This window comes from Pagrus major, chromosome 8, assembly GCF_040436345.1.
Source record: "Pagrus major chromosome 8, Pma_NU_1.0".
NCBI lineage: Eukaryota > Metazoa > Chordata > Actinopteri > Spariformes > Sparidae > Pagrus > Pagrus major.
The window spans coordinates 23,091,882-23,111,910 of record NC_133222.1 but is presented as its reverse complement, the minus strand read 5'-3'; the positions used below and the strand labels follow the sequence as shown (position 1 = coordinate 23,111,910).

Sequence of the window (20,029 nt, the reverse complement as noted above, 5' to 3'; positions counted from 1 at the left end):
AAGAATTGGCCACCTGTTGAATTCATACTCAAAACAAAAGGGGCAGCATGTCACTAGAGTACCCGCTAACTGCTGCTAACTGTACCTGGCGTGAGTGAGCTCTGTTAACCGTGCAGCTAGGGGGAGTATTCGGCAGATCTGCCTGGATCAGGAGCTCTGCACACCAGGGAGTGTTGGTATTGTTTATGTCAGATGTCACCTCTTGAGGTACAAACTGGCTAGGGGTTAGCTGATTAGCATGCTAACTTCAATAGATATCTCTGCAACACAATACACAGATGTCTTCTAAGTAATGTCACAGCTGTTATTTGTTTACATTCCGCAACTTTTTACATATTGCACCTTGAATTAAATAAAAAGGTTGCTAAGAATATTTTTAGCATTTGTAGCCACATTAAGAGTCTTCTGTTTAGGGTAGTGGTTGAGATGAAGTCCCTCATTCAGGTCATAACCTACTCTCTCTGAATGCATCTCCTGTCTGCAGTATCATAAAGACTTCCCTAAAGTCATACTTGAGTCAAAGTAAAGATATTGTGTTAAAATATTACTTTGGTAAAAGTGAAAGTCATCATAGTATACTGTATTTACATGTATCTACAAAGTGTATACTATGGGTCAACTGATTATCAGCCTGACTGATTCAGACCCAATAGTCAGTACTTTTCTGATTTTTGTGTTGTTGTTTTTTTTGATTGCTGATAAATAGATTGATTTAAAATGTGCTGTAATCTGCAAAGTAACTAAAGTTATCAAATAAATAAAGTTGGAGCAAAAGGAACAATTTGCCAAAATGCAATTTGGTGAAAGGATAAAGTTCAAATAAGTTATAAGTTAAGTACGAGTACCTCAAATTTGTACTTAAATGCAGTACTTGGGTGAATGTACTGTACTTGCATTCAATCACTGGTCAGCCTCTAGAGTCTAGAGGTCTGCAACCACATGTGGCTCTTTTGCCCCACTGCAGTGGCTCCCTGTGGCTTTGACATTTCACATGAAAATGAATTATATATATATATATATATATATATATATATATATATATATATATATATATATATATATATATATATATATATATATATCCTGAGTTAACACATTGTGTTTAATGCTCAAGCCCAAGGGTTGATTGCTGTATGTGGCCGAGGATAAAAAAGAAGGATAAACTCAGACTGAAATGGACTAAAATATTTTTTTGGCGAGGGACGGGGGCAAAAATGGCTCTTTTGATCGTAAAGGTTGCTAACCCCTGCTCTAGACTGACACTATCTATTACAGGTCAGGTCCAGAGTGATATCTCTACAAGTATGAGGTTTTATAGCAAGAACATTTTGGTGATTACATTTAATTACCCAGAGCCCAAAGGAAGATTTCTAATGATTGTGATGATCCCTCGACTTTTATTTAAATACCACCAACAAGTAGAAATGTTCATTTGTCCAACAGTTCGTAACAGGATATACCTATAAACCCCCTGAATGAATTCCTAAGATGAAAGTTAGATATGGAAAGATTTTTGTTCTGTATTTTCCACCCGAAGCCATTAGTCTGCCACCTCTCTAACCAAGTCGCACTCTGAAACATGGTCCGACATAAACTTCAATCTTTGATTATAGTGCCAGACAGCTTGTTTCTCTTCAAAGTAAACCAGATTCTTATTACTGTCTTTGAAAGTGGCTGGCCAGAGTGTATGGTGACATTATACACCCTATGCTGAGAGCGTGGCTGTTTGTAAATCACTGAATGCATACGATTATATTCCCTGTGCTTGAAGGGATGTTTAATCCCTCCTGAAATACTGAACAGTTTCCACCCATCACTTTTATGATTCATGCAGTATACTGGACAACAACTCCTCCTCAGCTCCTCTCTCCTCTCTGCTTTTTGCAATATTGTTGTCTGTTTCCTGCCCACTGACTTTATTAGCATATTATGTTTATGCTATAATATAAGATATAAGTCAGTGCATATATGCATTAATAAGCATCCGCTCTTTCTTTTGACCAGATGGAGTCAGATAGTAAAATAGTTTTGTTGATGATGGGTCACCATGCTATTATTTTGATGTTTAATGAGAAGAAGGAGAGGGTTGTGTCTTTTTGTTGTTCCTAAAAGAACAAATTAAATCTAATTAGTTTACGAGTGATTAGGCTAGTTTTATTCTCTATATAGTTGTACAGTTTTTATTGCATCTGAGGTAAGGTTATTATAGCTGCCTACAACTGAACTACAATTAGGTCTGAAAAAACCTTTAGGTTACTGAAATAAAGGAAAAAACATCCATCTATCACTGTTCTCGTCCGGTGTCAGGTCACAGCAGGGGATTCCAGAAGTTTTTCTCGCCAGTATTTGTGTTCCAACTCCTCCTGAGGGATCCTGAGCGTTCCCAGGCCAGATAAGACATGTAATCCCTACAGTGAGCTCTGGGTCTAACCTGGGGTCTACTCCCAGTTGGGCTCACCTGGAAAAACCTCCAAGGGAAAGCTCCCAGGAGGTGTCCTAATCGGATGCCTGAACCAAAAGAAGCACAAAATCAAAAATTTGCTACAGAAAATGATCTAAAACCAATTGAAACTATATTGTGTGCTTACAAAACTGACTAAAAAAGACTGAAAATATACGGAAATGTCTGTATTTTTAGCGTCAATTTGGTCAAATTTCTCAAAACAATAAGCACAGGACTGTGAAATTATGCCTAAACTTCTTACATCTCGTCCCTGACAAATACTCCCTAAATAAAAACTAACACTAAAACAAATTTAAAAATAAAATATAAACTAAAAACGAGTATTTATTTTGTGTTCAGTATTATTGAAATGAAAATAATGCCATAGGTAACTTTGTGTGACTTGTATATTAGTGTTGCAACATTTAGAAGTCCATGCGTTATCTAAGGAATCCGCCGCGAGGGATATTATCGATTCTAGCTGTACCTCCATGGTAAAGAATTAGTTCCCGCTGGTTGGATCTGCTGAGTAGATCAGCAGATCCAACGGATGCTGAGAGTATGATAGAGATCATAGCTGATATGTGTGTTGGTGTGTGTGCAGCTAGACAGCTCGGAGGTATGGATAGGCTTCCCAGGGTTCGTTAATATCATGTCCAGCACATCAGCTGTCAATGTTTCAGCTTCCATGTAACTGAGACGGAGGCGGCTCCTGACAGGAAACTGAGGTTGTGAACCTTGGCAGGCTCAGGAGCGCTGCACCTTTCTTTACTGGAGAAAATTTTTTTTAAAAAGGCAGAGGAGCTGAGATTTAAAGAGAGTGGGATGATTTGACAGAAGACATTTGAGAGATGAGGTTGAGATGACAGGGGAAATACTGCAGGGGGAGAATTGAAGAGGACATGTGGACAGATCTGCTGGCTGAACATGATTAAGTTTTCACACACGCACACACCAGCATGTGCAACTGGTCAAATCTGTCTCATGATTGTGGTTGTGTTGCTGAGTGAAAATGGATGTCTGTGTGTTTTTACCTCCTCTTCCATCTCCATTTTATGAGCACTGCTAAGATTAGCTCAATACTGTTCCAGCTGTGTTGTATTACAGGTCAATATTTGCCTTTACGTGAAAGTCATATACCATCAACCTCTGATGAGATCAATATTTAATAGATCCATTTTTAATTGATGAAAAAGTCAGTTAATGAGCATCACGCTGATCAATTCTACACCGTGTGTATGCTAATGTCTATTATTCAAAAGTATAGATGAATTTGGTCAATATTAACAAGAGTCTTCATGATAGAAAATAAACCTAGGGGAGTGTTGGTGCAAAAGACAGTTGAGAGGAGGAGGTTTTGAAGCCAAAGCTGGGAGGGACACAGCAGGGAGAGTAAACCTGTCAGATGGGCAAAGGCCGCCTACCATTGAATCCGGTTCTGCTCAAGGTTTCTGCCTTTTAAAAGGCAGGTTTTTCTCGCTACTGTCGCCACGTGCTTGCCCATGGGGGAAATGTTGGGTCTCTGTGAATAAATTAATTAGAGTGTGTTGATTGATTGATTGATTGATTGATTGATTGATTGATTGATTGATTGATTGATTGATTGATTGATTGATAAGACCTCTATTACCTGAAGGCAGCTAATGCTAAAGTTAGCAGCGGTTAACCATTAATTTAACAACAAGTACAGCTATATGTCCATCAGGAAAACTGATGAAGTCACGCAGAGTCCAGGCAGAGTCTGGGTCGTAGCCACTGGAAGCACCTTGGTGAGGTAAAGACTTCTCTGACTGCTTCAATTTTTTTCTCCCAAGACTGTTTCGTCAAGCCATACTGCCCTATTTATTTGACAGTTTCAGTCCTGTGTTGGTTTGTCATAACAAGTGTCATATTTTGCAAGTTATTTCAGCCATTATTAGTATAAAAATCTGAATCAATGCAGCTTAAAAATATCAAGGATAATAATGTGAAAATTGATTATGGAATGACAGCACTGGCAGCCAGTCAGGTATGGCAGAGAATAAAGGACAGAGATGTGGAGAAAAAACTATACAGGAGAACAGAGTGATGATAACAAAGGTTGAGCTCCCTCTAGCTATAGAATATTCTTGGTATGACTGGCTAATGAAAAATGACTCAGGCTGCTGATATTGGATGGTCTGATGTTTCATTTCTCCAGGGGACACCTTTTTATATTATTTTATCAATATCTGCATCATATTGTGAAGCCAAGCATATATATATCTGACGCTAAATCCATATTTTATCCTCGCTTTGTGCATCACTTATTTGCTATTGGCCTTGCGGTTGTGCCCACGGTGCTCTTGAAGGAAACACAAGAAAAAACTGAGAAAAGAAAAATAAGACAAGAGGTTAAAGAAATGTCTGATGAAAGCCTCAATTCAAATCATGAACAAGCAATATAGCCATCAACCATCATATTGCTTTATGTGTTTAAGTGTTTTGAATGTTTTTCTTGTGAAAGGAACCCGTCAATGCATGGAGGAAGAAGGACGAGGAACCTCAACTAGAGAAAGTTGTAGTCACGAGGTTTGTGCATGACTACACAGACAGAGTTCACCTACACCGTTAATCATCCACCCAAAGTAGATTCAGTGTCATGAATCTACAATAATCTGCTTTGAAAATGTGAAACGGACTGTAATCTATCACGGTTTAATGGTTTACCTCCAAGAATGTGGTAAGCAGATTACAGTGTTACAGTGGAGAAAAGGGCTTTGAGGTTCTAACATTGTGGACATCGTATTATGAAAGATAGCAGCAGCAGTGGTTTTCTTCATGATGTTGCTTGTTAAATCCATCCTTCCAACACTTGAACCTAATGTGCCTGAGAAGCCTCTGATCTTTCCTCCAGAGCCACAATTAAGCACGAGTTTCCACTTGTACACATGATACGTCGAAATCCAATGGACATGTTGCTTTGAAATGTATTGAGTCCAATCATTATCCAGAGAGAATTAACAGCTCTTTTTTCAGTCTCTTTTCTCTACTGCCTGCTGGGTCAACAAACGTACATTACATATATTTCAGCCACACTTACTGGATTCGCTCTGAAATGGTCTACACTGTGGTGTGGCAGTGCTCACTGAACATCTGCTGTTTGGGGACCACTAACAGAGCTTAAGACAAGCTCATCCAACTGCGAGTATTAAACTGGAAATAGATATTTTTGACTTGTCAAGCAAGTGCAGGCCTTCCTATTTCCTATTTAATCAGAAATGACTGCAATTTCCTCCGCAGAGACGAGGTTCGAGGTCATGATATCTCGATATAACATCCAGCGGTTTCACGCAAATGTTGAAACGCAGGATTGAACAGCGGTTGGTGGCTGTAAGGCAACCACAAGCCCCTCCAACTCCCAACGTGAAAGACACCTTATATACATGTAATGTGAACATGATATAACATGTATTGTACAAATGTCAGTATGGTACCTATGACATGTACAGATGTGAACATATCTGTTGTTTGCGGGCATGCAAACTGTTAACTGTTCACTGAAAAGTACAGATGTGGTGCAGGAGTGCGAATGTAGTTCCCCCCCAACACAATTTACTGGGGCAACGTCACTGCATCTGTTTTTTTACCGCTGCTCCCGACAGTTTTGATTGGGTAAAAGAAATGCAAACAAGCCAGAGCGTTTTTTTTCCCTATACATGAATGAGAATAAGTGCAGCCAGACCTTTCCCCTGGAGATAGCTTTAAGAGGTGTCTGCAGTTTTCCCCACAAACTGCATACAGCCACAACAACCTCAAAGAGTGAGAGTGCACAGTTATAACTAAAGGTTACTCAGATAAGTCTATCAGAGTTTTTATCAGCTAATATCTGCTGAAAACGGCGGCCGGATGGTAATAAAACAATGTTCAGAGAGTATTTGGTTGGAAAGTCAACCTGACATAATACAAGTGAGGAGACAAAAATAGGATTTGGGGAAATGACGCTCATGCACCTGTGCTTTACTCCTACTCCTACTTTTGTGACTGATGAAGGTCTCAGCATCGTGGATAATAAGTTTAAAATCACATGTTGCTGTACTCCAAGACAGATGACTGTACAATTTTAACTGCATGAAATCACAGAGGTGCGCTGTTCTGCTTTGGTAGCCTTTGCTTTAAAATGACATGGCACATATCTGTTCATGAATTTGAGTTTTCATGTGTGTGTGTGTGTGTGTCTGGTGTGGGTGTTGGACTGTTCACCCATCTGTGCATTCCAGATTACTGACCGTAATCTTAATCCCTCTGCAGATAAGCAAATACTGACCCAGTATCTCTCTCTATCCCCCTCTCTGTCTGCATTTTTCATTCATGTTTTCTCATCACTACAGCACCGTCATTGTCACAGACTGAGTGCACTGCGGGGAAGTGAGTGCTGCTACAGTGGAAAAATACAGCAATCACAAACTCGCAGACTTACACAGGGACACATTCATGCACACACAATCCAACTTTCCTCAGCAATCATCCATTTTCACAGCAGGCCTCAGCATTAAATGATAGGTCATTCGCCAGGGTTCTTCAGGCGAGTGGCAAAGTTTGCTCATGCCCTAAATGTGACCCAACTCAAAATTTTACGTGAAGAGAAATTCACTTCATTAAGTCGCGCTGAGGTCATTTAAAAGTAGGAATGAGCCTGGAAAAGCCTCGGGACAGACGGGAGAGGAGGCGCAGCTTCCTTCCGTTTTCTTTTTTAGATGCTTAACACCTCATAGAACTGGCTTGTATCTCATCCACACACTCATCATATGTGGTGGCCTTCACATTAAGCAGATGTCAAACCAGAGGGAGTTTCAGAGAGAGAGAGGATGAGGGCATCAGTGAAAGTGTTGGTAACCATGGCAAAATCATGAGTGAGGAAAAAGGGATTTTTTTTATATATGTAAACCAAAATATTTGAGACATTTCTTGTCTTTAATTAAAGTGGCAAAGTCTTCCATCACCTCATGTTGAAAAAATTCAGTCAATCAGCTTGAAATTCCACCAAACTCATGTAGTTCTATCATAGGCTGAGCCACATGCACAGCACTTCTCTATTAAATCTTTTTTATGGTATTTATTATGGCACATTCAACCCTGATTGAAAACCTAGCATGATGACCCTGGTGTCCAGCTCAGGGTGATTTGTGTGGATGAAAGGGAATTACATTGCTCTACTCATCTCAACTTTTTCCAAATTTATTTCAGGTTGAACTTCTAAATACTCTCACTGCAGCTTTGAATTGAGGAACTATGTGTCCATTGCCACTATTTTACCACTAACTTTTCCCCTACCACAATATCAGCATATGGCAGCTACAGTATTTCTCTAACAATATAATAGCAATATATCCCATTACTAGAAGAAACAAACCCACAGGACATTTTCATCCAGCTCTGCAGTTTCCCTTAGCTTTATATCACATTTTGGCATCTTATAGCTTATCGTTTTGGTTTTCTGGCCCATTAACAATGCTCTCATTAGCCTTTTTTCCAGCAACTGTTTCCAGTAATAATAAAAAAAAAACCCTCTGATAATCCCACCATAGGCTACCGGCAGACAAAGGAAGCAAGAACACAGATGGGCATTTGGATAATTCAATGCCAGCTCACCTAGAATTCAGAACTCCTCCACTAGTTTTCACTTTTTTGCCACTAAAAATTGTTTCTGTGTGGTATTTATATAGGTCTATTGTATCTAATATCGTATCTAGAAGTTATTTGATCCTGCTTGGAGCTAGAAAGGTCGGTAAATTGTCTGGCACGTAACCTCATGTTTAAAGGGGCAATATGTAAGAAGTTAAGTTGAAAACATTCAAAAATTAACTAGAATTATCACCAGAATGTAAGGAAAAATAACAATTGTGACATTATGACATCTATGTATTGTGTTGCAGAGTTATCTACTGAAGTTAGCATGCTAATGAGCTAGCCCCGGCCCATCTCACTCTGTAAAGCTCCTGTGTTAGCAGGTAAAACACCAACACTGCCCCAGTGCTCCAAGCTCCCAGTTCGGACCTAACAGAGCTAAGTAGCTAACGGTAGCTACAGTTAGTGGCAGTTATAGGTTAATCTTGTGGTATGCCTCTCCCTATTTGTTTTGAGTATGAATTCAACAAGACGCAGATTCTTACATATTGCAACTTTTAACCATGAGTAGTTAAACGTGTTGGGTTTTATCATTAGCCAGGCTAACTTTATGCTGAGTCAAGCTAACTGTCTAGCAACTCCTAGTTCATATATAATGGACAGACGTTAACGTGGGATCAGTCTTCTTGTCTAACTCTCGGTAAGAAAGTGTGTAATTCCCAAAATGTCAAAATAATTTGTTTAAATCATGAAAGAAATCTTTTCCTTTGTTTCCACTGTACGGCATACAGGAGGAATGTATCTGTTTTTAAGCTAGTGCTAGTTGTTAGCATTGAAATGTTACACCACATTGCCAAAAAAGGAAACGCTTCTTAAGTGTTGATTAATGCTGCTGTCAATTTTGGGTTCGACTGCCAGTTTATCTTCGACTCACTCTTTTAAATGATGACAGGTTTTACATTAACAATACCTTTGTTTTATCTTTAGACCAATTATCTAATTGTTTTTCACCTTCTCAGGTAGCCAGAGGATTGTTTATCACCACAGTTTACAGTAAACAAGGTTGTTTGCAGCTCTGAGTATTCACTCGTCAGTAGAAGGAAAGTGCAGAGATAAATATTCCTCTAATTAATACGGATAAATTCCCTCTTATCTGGGTTGTTATTAATGATAGAAACTGAAGATAATGAGCAGTATGTTTATTGTTGTTTGGGGATTTAGAACTTACCTTCAGAGCAGTGGCAGGACAGATGTCTCCTGCTAGTTGCAAAAAAGATAATGTTGGTGCAGTTCAAGAGCATTAACACCAATTAGCGACAAATGAGGCAGCTAGATTAGATAGATGTTCGGTCCAATAGAACGAAATGGAAAAGGCTTTCATCAAGGTCACTTTATTTGCTTAGTTCAATGTCTTATATTTCTCTTTTTTAAAGAAGAGCTAAGAGTCGGCATGTTTAGCAATAACAATTTACAGAGGCATTTTGTAGCAAACTAAATAACACAAGAGTGTTTCTGCCGAGCAGCATCCACTGATACAGGACTGAAAAACAAATGTGCTGTATGGATATCTCATCTGCTGCTGAACAAACACTGCGTGGCCCTGACCTGCCGGCTGTTCTGTCTTCAGGCTCCTGAGCTGTGGGTGTTTCACATGAAGTGATTTCACGCCGACGACGCCTGAATGTGCATGTTTGGCTCTCCGGCTGTTTCTGCTTGAGTAGCACTGATGTAACGTTACAGTTGAATTTCTTAAGGGGTTTTTTCCCAGCTTTTAGAGGCAGCTGAGAGAATAATTTGGCAGAAGACCTTGTCAAGCACAGCAAAGCAAACACTACTCAGCAACTATTGTGAACCCCAAGGTTGTGTCGGAGCGATGAAATGTCGATTTTCATTTACAGGAAATATGAATGATGTGTCCGAGCTGTTCTTTCCTCCAATAAAGTCAAGAAGCAAAGACACTCTTCTAATGATTTATTGCTCTGCCCCTGACTGAGACTCTAAACCAACACTGTTGCTATAAGCATCCAGCACACACACATACCAGCACACACCCTTTTACGAATAGAATCCCCAGATGCACACACAGATGTCCTCATAGAGAAATAAAAATAGTCTGAGCCACACACACTGCAATTACTCTCTGGATCTCAAACACGTGTAGTCTGCATAAACAAGCATTCTCCATATACCACCTGTCTTTAGTAATTTAACCACAAATACATCACTCGCTTTGTGTGTGTGTGTAAGAGTGTGTAGACAGAACCTAATGCAGTTTAAGACTGGGTAACAAGTGAAGCCCTCTAACACACACACACACACACGCACACACACACACAAAGGAATGTTTTGTCTACATACTACGCGCTAGCAAGAGAACAATCTGCTATTGCTATGCTGCGGACAGCCCACTTACACACACATTTACTGTATACACACACAAAAACAGGGTGCGTCTCATCACAACAGCTCTTTGTCGTGTTTTAACTTCTTGTTTCTCCACTATAAACTCCTGGGTCCCCTTTGTGCTCCACAAACCACTCAGCTCTTCTTCCGATCCCAACAATCCTCTCAGTGAATGCCCTAAGGTTGTTGTTTAGACTATATATAGGATCACATGAATCACCAACAATTGAGCAGCACACAGCTCCACTTGATTTTCAGCTGCAGTTTGTGTGAGAATGTTGGTTAACAGCAGGCCTCCATTTAAATACAGGAGAAGAAATAGAGCTGAAGGCCCAATGAGTGCCTGGTGTTAATGCAATCTATATCTCAATATTTTGTGAGGTTCTGCAACCTGTCTCGTTATATCTAGTGATGATATTAGTTAGGAAAGAGGCACAATAATGCAGATGAAAATGCAAACACAGTGCACTGCATTTGGGTCACAATCAGACTGACAGAACCACTTCTGGAGGCTGTTCGGCTCAAATTGTGATCAGTTCTAATCCGGCCACACCTCCTTCTCATATTCTGAAGAAATGTGTCTGGCTATGTACCATACTGACATTTAAAAAAAAAACATGTCATATTCACATTATATGTTTATCACTTTCATGTCAGGAGGTGGAGGGGAAATTGGTGGTTTTACAAATTGGTGCATTCCAACATTTGTAAATGTGACACAACTGGATTTTTTTAATGGAGACCTCAGTACATCTGTGTTTCTAATGACCAAAAAGGTATTTTAAGCCAAAGCATGATGTTTTTCTAACACAAACCAAGTGGTTGTGACAAGAAAAATGAAAATTGAACCTGAAGAAATGTAAAGTTGCAACATAAAGTTTTATCTTATCTGTGGGTTTGCAATAACGTACTATGTCAACATTTATTCTGGCGATTTTATTGTCTGGTTCGAGCAAGCTCATGCGCTGGCTCTGCATTACTCATACTGTATGAGTAACGTTAGCTTAGAAATCAAGGCTACAGAAAAAGTAGCCATCAGATGTTATTCGACCCTCACCTGCATGTTGTAGCGGCCCCTCTAGAGTATCCTGCATCGCTTCCCTTCACCCATGTTTGTTGACAAGTGTGCCAGTTTTGCTTACCTAGTTTTCATATTGAGCTCCAGTCACAGCACGAGTACCCAGATACAAATGTTATGTTTAAGAGGTACTCTGTAACTTTTAAAGGGAGAAATAATAAAATGAACCTCTCACAAATTAAAAGTTGAATTCATAATAAAACACATACCCAATTTAGTACGTTTGGGGTTTTGTTGCTAAAGTACAGCCTTACTTGGTCTGATATGACCAGTAACCATGTTGGCCGATGAAAGCTCATGTCAGCAAACATTAGACATCCTTGTTTAACTGAATGAAGATACAGTCATTCAGTAGTAGTCATTATTTTTGATTCCATCTTCATTAGCCAACAGATTTTCTCCTATTCTACATATTCCCCTTTCCAAGACCACATTTCCCATAAACTCTGTTGCCTCCTGCCACAAAGAGAATATTTTGTCTTCACTTCTGTGTCACATACTTTGTTTTAAGCAATTTTAAGCAATATGTCAATCATAGCTACTATATTTTTGCATTGTCATTATACTAAAATCTTAAAAATTTGTCTGAAAGAGACCTTAAATCACCATCAGCCATCTCTTCAAAATTATGCTCACAGTGCAACTCTGTATCCCTCTCACCCCTATCCCCCTATCTCCTGCCTCCCTCCGTCCCACCTCAGGGGGTTGTGGGTTGCCATCTGCCCAGGCCAGGTTGTTCTCTGCTGGGCCTTCTCCTCTTCCTCCAGGGCCCCCTCTCTGGAGAAGGGGCAAAAGAGGTTAATTAGCCATAAAAGCTACCTCCAGCACGGATGAGGTGAAGTTAACACCATTCAGGCACTCTGCTGCTGTGGAGAGATTTGCTGAAGATATGAAGAATAAGCTGCACTCAGCTTTCTTATTGTGTAAAAGTTTTAGTTGTGCCTCGGAAGCTTATATTCACTAATACAGCTGAGTGAGAAATTGAAATTTTGATATTTTAAAATCCTACCTGCATATTTTATACCACATGCATGCCGTATGCACTGAGCTGATTTATCATGAAAAAAGGCTGAAGAGGTCTTTGTCACTCCCACACAATGAAGCACATGCCAACAAAAGTTCTTTCATATGAGAAAGTGTTTTTCTCCAAAAGGCAGAGGAAACAGGTGAGAGGAGGTGAAAAGTAAGGCAGACAGATAAAGTAAGAGAAGAAAGAAGAGAGGGAGGAAGAGAAGCTTTATGTTGACACCAAGCTGGCAGTGCAAGGAAGAAAGCAAGAGCGGGGAAAGAGAAGCAAGTGGGAGACAGGCTTTGTCTTCCAGGCATTACAGCTGATTGATAGAATGAGAGCTTGTCTGACAATCCGAGGCACGGTGTCATGTCACTGAAGGAGAACAGGAGACTGGAGAGTGAGGATGCAGAGGGCTACTATCTTTATCTTGCAGTGTGCACTGTACGTCTGTCAGCCTATATTTCTGACTCTGTTTGAAGGTGATTGGAATCAGGTGAGCTGAGAAACACATTCACATACACATATGTACACATACTGATGTTCATTTTCTTTATTGATTTTTATAAATATATGCTTATTCTGAATTTGATGGCACACACCTGTTTCAAACCAGTTGGGAGAGGAGCAAAATACTGGGAAAGTTGTGGAATGCTCCGAAAACACCAGTTTGGAACATTTCACAGGTGAACAGGTATCATGGGGTGAGGTTCCCCACTTAAAAAACCATTGTCATTAAATTAGGTCACTTGCAAATGATTGCATTCTGCTTGTATGTACATTTTACACTGCATCCCATCTTTTTAGAAACGGGGTCTGACAGCCTTTGAGTGGTTTGCACCCATGGTTTCCAACTTTATTATATTTTGACCCCTGAAAATACAAGTATCCATTGGCTACCATTCGTCAAGGTTTTTAGAAATAAGCAGTTCCAGTGAAGACTATTTTCAAATATCATATTGTGTTGTAGTATTGAGTACTTATTTGAGGCTTGAACAGTTAAAACTATCCAACTTTTCACAAAAAAATAAAGAATCCCCCCAAAAAATGAACAGTTTTCACAGTTCACTTGGACACCTGAATTGTGATGTAACATGGGGATCATCAGGTGTTTAAGGTATTTCAAGATCAGGACACACTTGCCCAGGAGACCCAGCCAGGGTTGATCAGTCTCCAACTTGTGTCCAAGTAGCCTGTGTGGTCCACAGGTCATGCCTCTTGATCCAAAACCATCTTGGCACTTGTGATGTTCAAGATGGCTCCCTTCCTGTGCAGTCCTATAATCCCATTGAGCTTGAATGCCAGCAAAGCCCCTGCAGCCAACCTCATTGAGCACACACAGTGCATGCCGTCCTCGACCCTGCCACTTGCCTACCAGGTTTGCATACTTGGTTGTCTTCCTCCTGAAGGCCTTCTCCATCTGGTCTTCCAAAAGGACAGCCAATTCCAGACCACTTGCCTTGCTGTTTCGTTCATCAGGACCATGTTTGGCCCAATTATGATTGTCTGGGAACGGATACCTCAAAGGTCAAACTTCGGCTGCCAGTCCATAGCAGTGGCAAGAAGCCCCTTTAATGATTTTGGGTGCTGCTACATCTTCTCTGCACTTGACAAAGCCAGCTGCCCTCCTTGTTGGGTGCAGTTTTGCAGATGGCATCTGCTATTCCCCTTAGGATCTAGTCATGATGGCACTGTAAGTACCCCTCCCCCAGGGCCTTGAGACAACAGCTCAGAATCTGCTCCAGTGATCGCCCTTCTGGGTAAAGTGGGCCATTTTTCCTGACTGACCCCAAACCCAAAGGGCTGGGTTGGTGAGGACGATCAAAACCAACTAGATCAGCAACTTTATCTGGACGTACTCTACCCTCTACCCAGCTATGACCAAGCTACCTTCTGGTCAATGGCTTTCCCCCATTGGCTCCATGGGCTCTGCTGCTGCATCCCCACCATCCTTGCATGTACTTCACCCCCCTGCTCTTACCTCTTCCTGGACAACGTGACATCTCTCCTTCCCTTTTGTAGCGAGGTCTGATGCTGCGTTCCAGACAACTCAACTCAAAAACATTCGCTGACCTCCCACTAGAAAACGTACACTTGAATGCCACTCAGAGTCAGAATTTTGAACTTGGGGCAAATCGCATCTACCCCGACTTCATGAGGGAACAGTTGTCTGACGTCACACAACAATGGCAGCACCCATTGGGAGGGGGTAGGACGTATTTGTAGATGACAGTATAAGTATTAGGGTAGTGAATGAAATATTTTGACATGTTTCCTAAGTCAAGTATTTAAGTGCCATGTGTCATTTTTCTTCCTGTTTATTATTTCTATATGCAACAACGCTGCACTGCTAAGGGTGTGCGCTTGCCAAAGAGACAACATATTGTTACCATCAGCAAACACTTGGAGGTGGAAGTTGGACATTTCAACTAGGAAATTCGGACCTCTGACATTGACTGGAACATACATTAAAAAAGCCCCACCCAGCCCAATGACACTGTTGCAACCAGCACACTGCCCAAGATGGGATTATAAACTGTCTCCTGTGCCATCACCTTACTTCCACTTCAGTACTTGATTTATCTTGTTACCTATTTTGGGGGTCACAACCCATATGTTGGGAAGCATTAGTTATAACATCCCTGACAGAAAGTGAGCGCTTCACACCTTGGGTCTGCTATAAAAAGAGAGCTACAACCAGTAAGTACATTTTAAAGAACAAACATACTTAAAATGATCACTGAGCAGCAGTAGCAGCAGTGGGTGGATGCAGTCTGTTCCAGAGTGATGCTGATAAACTCGTGACAGCCTGAATGTCAGCTTCATCCAAAATGTCATTATGAACAGATGAGTTGATCTCTCTGACAGAGTGTTGCCAAGCCATGCTTTCCTCTGTGAGGGTGCATTAGTCACAGCAGGTAAACACCAGCACAGTTGGATCACATTTCCCACCTCATTGCAAAGTCCTTTTGTTTTGTGGATGAAAGTTTGACATAAACACTCGCAAACCATGCAGAGCCTTTCAGGTTTGGTAAGGTCACCCAGCGGCCTCAGATGTAGGCGTAGAGATGCTTCATCCATGTTGCTTGGAAACTAAATGTGGCTCAGGTCTGCCTCAGTTTACGCTGCTGCTTTCACTGAATCTATGGGGATTAAGGACAGTGATGAAAACTGACCTGGTATGCCTCTGTGGTCATCTCCATTTAACTTCTCTCCAGAAAAGGATTTTGATTATTTATAAGACATGATTAAATTCAGCTCTAAAACTGTCAGCAGCCATTATAGTGTAAATAGAAATGAGTTTGATATACGTCTTGTTCATTAATAGATAAATAAGTCCAAAATGAAAGGTATTTCCTGCCTCAAACACACAGGCAGACGCTACTAATTGTATAACATCTTCTCTTCTCAAGATCTGCTCAGGCCCAAAACGGAGCCCTGATCCCTGCCAACGTACCCCAACTGCAGCTGACCTAAGGCTTTATTTTTGTTTCATTTAACGTCTTCCCGAATATTAACTCAATATGCTAATGTAACACACTGACTGTCTCTGCCACTTCCTTCTTCCCACTGAGCATCATGTTTACTTGGCCTTGAATAATTCAGATATTTTAGTTGAAATATTTTGTTAAATTTCACCCTCTCTGGGACTAATGAAAGTCAATAACTCAATAAAATTCAATGTCAGTAAAGTAAAGGCTTTCTGTATTTTGGTATTTCTATCATCAGAATCTTGTTTTACTGTGTCTCTTCTTCTGCTGCTGCTTGGTTGTTAATGACGATTGGAACAGCTTTTAGGTGCATTATCGCTTTTCACTGGATTGGAGTGGGGATCTGAAAGGTTCTCACTGACATATGCTCTCACCATAGAGTGAGAGTCAGATAGGTTTCAGCATTGAAATCGCAATGTGGGCATGAGTAATAGTCCCACAGCAGGATGTGAAATGTTGAGTAATGCGAATTAACTCCAAAACGTTATGGTACACCTTTTTGCTGCCAGATACCAAAACACGGTTCTCATGGTTCTTGGATACATGGGAGTTTATGCTTCTGAGTGAACATTGATTATTCTTGATCATTTGATCAAACAAAGCAGTGCCTGCTTTGGTTGTTTGATAAAATGAACTCCCCTATACAATCACCTACATCATTTGAGAAGGATTTACCATTGCCAAAAAGAGATATTCAAGTTATCTGGTTAAAATTCCTGTATTTTTTTTCATATTGCAGTAGGTAATATATTGAGGAAAACTAAAATATCACAATGTCAGTTTGTTTTACAGTAACATGCAGCCCTACAGTCAGTGTTTTTCATATGACTGCATGCACCAAACAGTGATGGACCAATACACCCACAGTATCACTTGTTACTGTTACTTTTTACAGAATACCTAGTAATGAACTGTTTATTTTTAGCTGACAGTCAAGTGCCTACGAAGTTTTGACACTTCACCGATTAATCATCTGGGTATTTCAGTGCTGAATCCACATTCAACAAAAACTGTCTTCTCTTACTCCCAAACATCCAGCACATGCACTTCAGTAAAATATACAGGCCAAAACACAGTATCCCATGCATACGGCATCAAAAAACTGTTGTTTTATGTTATGCTAAACACAGTGTGTAATAACAGGCATTCTGTTGAAGTAGCTTCTTCATTGACTTGTTACTGGGTTGACAACCTTTAGTAATGACTGAGTTCACGGTAGTCTTTATCATCTTCCTGTAGCTCATGTAAATCTGAAAACCTTTCAGAGTCAACAGATTGGTGAGAGCCCCGAGGCTTTATGGGTCAGGGGGGATTACATGTGCACTCTGTTCTCTCCTCTTTCCTCAATGCTCCCTCCTTCTCACCACCCTCTTTTAAAAGTCCACTCATCCCCTCATCCCTTATTCAGTTATTCTCTTGCCTCATCCATCTCCTTTCCTTTCCTTTCCTTTCCTTTCCTTTCCTTTCCTTTCCTTTCCTTTCCTTTCCTTTCCTTTCCTTTCCTTTCCTTTCCTTTCCTCACCTCTCGCTCTCCCCCTCTTTGTCCAGCCTCTTCCTCCCTCCTCCCTCTTGCAGTCTCTGGCGCGCTGCCTCGTACATGCCACCGTTAGGTCACGGCTGACAGATGGCTGGATGGCGAGGGCCTAGGCTATAAGACAGTGGGCAAAATGAAACAGGACTGGCCCCATACATTATCATGACTCAAGGCTGTGTCTCATTTTTAACCTTTATTTTCCTGGGGCAGGCTGACAGAGAACACGCTGTACGTTTGACCAAAACCGTGCGCCCCTCGCTTCAGAAGTGCCGTGGTATTTTGAATTCTTCTGTGCTCTGCCTCTTCACCAGGCCACTTGTCACATTTTGGGAAGGTGAAGTGCTATCAGAGAGACTTTTGGTTTTTTTGGTGTTTTTTTCTTTGCCACGGCCTGACATGTGTCTGCTGAGGAAACAGACCCCTTCAAAATGTCACTGCGTCCTATGAAACAAGATTGTTGCTGCGATGCAGCCTCAGTTCTCAGTACTCAGATAGAACAAAAAAATAATCCTTGTACCACCACTTCATAACACCTCTGTCAGCAGGCAAACTGATATCTGTGGAGTGTTTTCTGGTTTAATTGAGAGAAACATCTGCAATGGGATGGGCCCACTTAGTAAAACTCCTCAGTCGATCCAATAACATTTAGATTAGGTTGCTGGTAAATGTTGCTTCCTGTCTGATTGCCTTTAAGATTAATGGCAGCACAGCCTCATGTCACTGTTTATGAGCCAATGCATCATTCTTTGGCATCTTAAATAGAGTTACTGTATGAACATTCAAACCTGCTGTATGCCACAAAGAAACCCAACACAATTAGGTATCCTGGCAAATGCACTGTTGAGCCTCATTTTTCAGTCGTTTTGAAACCACATTTGGAGCCCTTATTATTACTCCATGGCCTACTCTTAGCTCTATTTCTCATTACTCTTACCCTACCCATCAGCCACTCTGAGCTGTAGGCAATGCAGCCCAGTCAGGCAGTCATAATCAAATCAAAACTCCAGCCCGAATCCTTTCCCCCAGCCCCAATCTGTCCTCCCCATGCACAAAACCAGCAACAACTACATTCACATGCACAGTTGTCGCCAACTTAAAGTGAGACCATGTAATTTTAAGAGAAAAAACATACAACCCCAATATAACAAATGGAAAGTTTAGTTCATAAGTAATAAAATACATCTACTATTGAAGCTGCCACAGCCATACTTGGTCTATTATGACCAGTAGTAGTATGTTTAGGTTGCTGCAGTGACTACATTTTCCCACTGGCTAATGAGGAGTGATAGATACTCTCTGTGGGTTTGGTATTTCAGTATGTGTGACATATACATATGGTCATTTGATTCATTTTTAATATAAAACATGATTAATGCAATTTTAAAGCTGGTTCACATGATCCTTTCATGGCAAGCAGATGAGTCTCCCTGACGCCATTAATAATCCAACTATGAAAATATTATGACTTATTACAAGCTAGCAATCCCCTGTCCCCTGTGTCAGTTAATCAGAAAAATTACATGAGCTGTATTAAGTAGGAAATGAGGATCGACGTGCCATCTTCTTGACACCCGGAACAAATCTCCTGATGTTCCCGGTCATTATAATTTTCAGTCTAATGAATCCTGGACGTCAGAGAACCAGGTTGTAGCTGCTGGAGCTGCACCCCGCCCTGGAAATGTGCTGATCGTGCCAGGACTTGGAACATAAATATACCACCAGGCCTGTCAGGGCTGCTGGGAGAGAGAGCTAGTGTTTGAGTTTACAGATGTAGAAGGTTTGGATGTCCCCTGCCTCATTTGCCGTGATGTGCAGCATCGCGGAGCCTGTAATGTGGCCCTGCTAACGCACACCTACTGTACTGTACATCATTTGCTGTGAGAGTTACACTTGTCTTAATTAAATCAGGGAGATGGGGGGGGGGGGCGTCATGTCAACACCAGCTGATTCATAATGCTGTGTGAGTCTGAAGCTCTGCAGATGGTGAAAACTGAGGGAGACAGCAGTACAGTAAGTTTTCATGCCACCGTTTGTTATGGGAGTGAGCACGGCTTCTTGAGCAGGCTCCTTTAGTTAGAGTAGGAAGTAAGCCAAGTTTCTTTGACCCTGTCCTGACCCATGTTACTTACGTAAGCAGGTTAAGAAGTAACTTCTCTTCGGATGGAAACAGGACTCTCCTTAAGTAAATTAAGTTGTCAACTACTGCCTGAAAGGACTGCATTAGTGTCAGTTTCAGTGGAGTTTTGTGTGGTTAAATCGGTGTGTTGATCCATTTCCTAAGATTAAAATCCCTTCACAGCCCCTCAAGGTCCTTACAGCTCTGTAAAAAGAGACACTCGCTAATTTAACACCACACTTTTTTTCACTGGCATCAAAAAGAATGTGATGCACTTTGTGAAGAGTTTGTACACCCAGATTACAAAAAACATATTTCCTTACTTAACATTAGGGGTATTAAGCCAGGCTGACAGTTAAGAGCACATTT

General features: G+C 40.9%; 1 protein-coding gene across 1 annotated transcript in view; it reads left to right on the top strand.

Annotated features, from left to right (window-relative positions):
• Positions 1-20,029, top strand: part of galnt18a (UDP-N-acetyl-alpha-D-galactosamine:polypeptide N-acetylgalactosaminyltransferase 18a) — a 173,507-nt gene that overhangs the window by 46,805 nt on the left and 106,673 nt on the right. The window lies entirely within an intron of this gene.